The sequence below is a fragment of the Sinocyclocheilus rhinocerous genome, unplaced genomic scaffold, assembly GCF_001515625.1.
Source record: "Sinocyclocheilus rhinocerous isolate Xijiao unplaced genomic scaffold, SAMN03320098_v1.1 scaffold62, whole genome shotgun sequence".
NCBI lineage: Eukaryota > Metazoa > Chordata > Actinopteri > Cypriniformes > Cyprinidae > Sinocyclocheilus > Sinocyclocheilus rhinocerous.
The window spans coordinates 2,751,446-2,754,526 of NW_015656585.1; the positions used below are offsets into that span (position 1 = coordinate 2,751,446).

General features: G+C 36.2%; 1 protein-coding gene and 1 pseudogene across 1 annotated transcript in view; both read left to right on the forward strand.

The window, feature by feature from the left end:
• The window catches only part of LOC107720217 (arrestin domain-containing protein 3-like), a 23,603-nt pseudogene that overhangs the window by 4,349 nt on the left and 16,173 nt on the right, over positions 1 to 3,081 (forward strand).
• Positions 1 to 3,081, forward strand: part of LOC107720179 (arrestin domain-containing protein 3-like) — a 12,921-nt gene that overhangs the window by 4,312 nt on the left and 5,528 nt on the right. The window lies entirely within an intron of this gene.

Sequence of the window (3,081 nt, forward strand, 5' to 3'; positions counted from 1 at the left end):
ATATATATACGATGTGTACATTCATAAACAGGACAGATGCAAAATAAATGCTCAGTGAACAAACAACCTCAAAAAAGAGAAGTTGGTATGCAATAAAGAAACTGTAACAAAAATGAGAAGTACTAATAACTGACTACTTTTATGTCTTGCTGTAATGTCTACAGGAAATAATGAAAAAAAATACAACTCTTTTATATGGAGAGACTTGTAAGTAAATGAGTTTCATATATACATTGCAAGTAAACTGCATAAAATAAATAAATTACATACAATTTTCATGAAACCTGAAATGATTGTTTGCTGATAGTAAACTAAATATGCTTTTTTTAACTCAATTATTAATATAGTAATATATTAACATGCCTTTTTATTCATCAGATGGACCAGTGATTAGGCCAGGAAGTCATGTTTTTCCATTCAGATTTCAGCTGCCTCAACAGTGAGTGATACTACTGATGTGCTTTTCAAAATACATCTTCAATTGTTTTTGTTCCTTATTGTGTAAATATGTGCACAGAGAAATAATATTCAGCAGGTGTAATTCACAGCCCATGAACACAATTTACAGAACAAATTCCTTCCAGTTCCCTAGCAGTTATAACATTAAAGCAAAACTGACCCACAGATTATTACCATCCTCTGAAAAGCAAACGTCAGTCATATTAATTGCTTATTATTCTACAACCCCAGTTCCAGAAAAGTTGGGACATTTTGTAAAATGTAATAACATCAAGAATCGGTGATTTGTTCATTCTCTTTAATTATCTCATTTAATTGACAGAAGTACAAAGAATAGATATCCAATGTTTCCCTGACCAACTAAAATGTATTTTGTAAATATATAAAAAATATGATGGCTTCAACACTCCAAAAATGTTGGCACAGAGGCATAATAAAAGTGAAAAGATTATACAATATCTATGTTAAACTGTTCTAAAATAGTCCACAATAAGCTGGTGAATTGGTAATATGTGAGGGGATCATGATTGGGTGTAAAAGAGGCATCTCAGTCTTTACCAGGAAGGCTGGATCATGGCTCATCACTTTGTGCCAAATTTCATGAGAGAATTGTCAGACAAATCAAAAATCACATTTCTCAATGCAAAATTGCAAAGAATTGAGGCATTTCACCATCTACCGTGCGTAATATTGTGAAAAGATTCAGGGAATACAGAGAAATTTCAGTATGCATAGGGTAAGGCAGGACACCTCAGTTGAATGTGTGTGAGCTTCGAGCCCTGAGATGGCATTGCATGAAAACCAGTCATGCTGCAGTGTTAAATATAGCCACATGAGCTCAGGAGTACCACAATCACTTAACACATTCTGCCGCTTCATCAAGAAATGCAACTTGAATCTCTATTTACAAAAGAAGAAATCTATACATCAATTCGAAGCTAGCAAGTTCTCAAGGTACAAATTCATCTCAGATAGTCAAAAAGACAGTGGGAATGTGTGCAGTGCTCAAATGAGTCCACATTTCAGCTTGTTTTGGGGGAAAACAAACATCAAATTGTCAATGGCAAAGACATAGTATGGGGGTGCATCAGTGCAAACGGCATGGGTAAATTGCATATGTATGAAGGCACCATTGAGGTGGAGCCATATATTAGGATTGTACGGAGACATATTCTGCCATCAAGAAGATGTCTTTCATGGGAAGTCCATGGTTAATAGATCAAGACAATGCCAGGTCTCATTCTGCATATGCTACAACAGCGTGGTTTCGTAGACACATGAGGATGACTGACTGGCCAGTAGATCTGTCTCCTATTGAAAATGTATGACCAGTCATGAAAAGTAGAGTCAGACAACGATGACTACGGACTGATGAGCAGCTGAAGTCTTGTATCAGGTAATATTGGGATTTCCACAACGATTAAATAATAATAATAATAATAATTTTTAATAATTCCCAAATGATTAAACATTGTAATTAAAAGGAAAGTTGATGTGACACAGTGGTAAACCTCCCTCCCCTCTGCCCTATTCCATCATTCCTTTAAGAAATGAAGGTCAGTCAATCTGAAAAATCCAACCAGGCTCATGAAAATACACCATAATCACGTACCTTACTGCATGTTTCTCAGCAGTTTCAAAGTGAAATTTCCAAAGAGTGACGCTAAAACACACGTTCAATACGTGACCGTGGCATGTTTTTATTACATTGGTACAGGCACATATTGCTGTGTTTTTATTATATTGCTTAAGGTATGTATTACGGCTGTTCAGAATTCAAATATCCAGGGAATGTCGCTAAAGGTTAATGCTCTATCATGTTGGAAATATCCCCTACACCAAACCCAACCCTAAACCTACCCGATAGTGTTAACAAATGCAAAAGTGATATAAAAACGCATTTGTTGATGCAGCCGTGCTATTTTAACTTCCTTATGCGGATTTGAGCTCTTTTGTCAAACCGTAGTTTCACGGGGTTCGTACCAGAGCTCTTCATCACTCAAGTGCAACGCTGTATCATGTGAGCAATGGAGTAACTATTTACTGAATTAGAAAACTCATGCATATGAAGCTGTATATTTATTTTTTATTTTATTTTTTCAGAATCAGAATTAGCTTTATTGCCAGGTATGTTTACACATACGAGGAATTTGTTTTCATGACAGAAGCTTCCACGGTGCAACAGAATGACAGTGACAGGACAAAAACACAGATAATAAAAGAATAAAAATAGAACAAGTAAATAGGGAATAACAATATACAGATTGACAATTGTATGTACAGGTATATTACAATAGACTGTTTTGCATGTACATGTATATTATGTGCAAATTCAAAATGTAAACTAAGTATGTAAGTTAGATGAATAAGTATATACGTGTATAAACAGTGTTGTGTGTTCCACAATTATTGTGAAGTGTTCATAAGATGAACTGCCTGAGGGAAGAGACTGTTCCTGTGCCTGGCCGTTCTGGTGTGCAGTGCTCTGTAGCGCCGACCAGACGGCAACAGTTCAAAGAGGGAGTGTGCTGAATGTGACGGGTCCAGAGTGATTTTGCCAGCCCTTTTGCTCACTCTGGATGAGTACAGTTCTTGGAGAGAAGGGAGGGTTGTACCAATGAT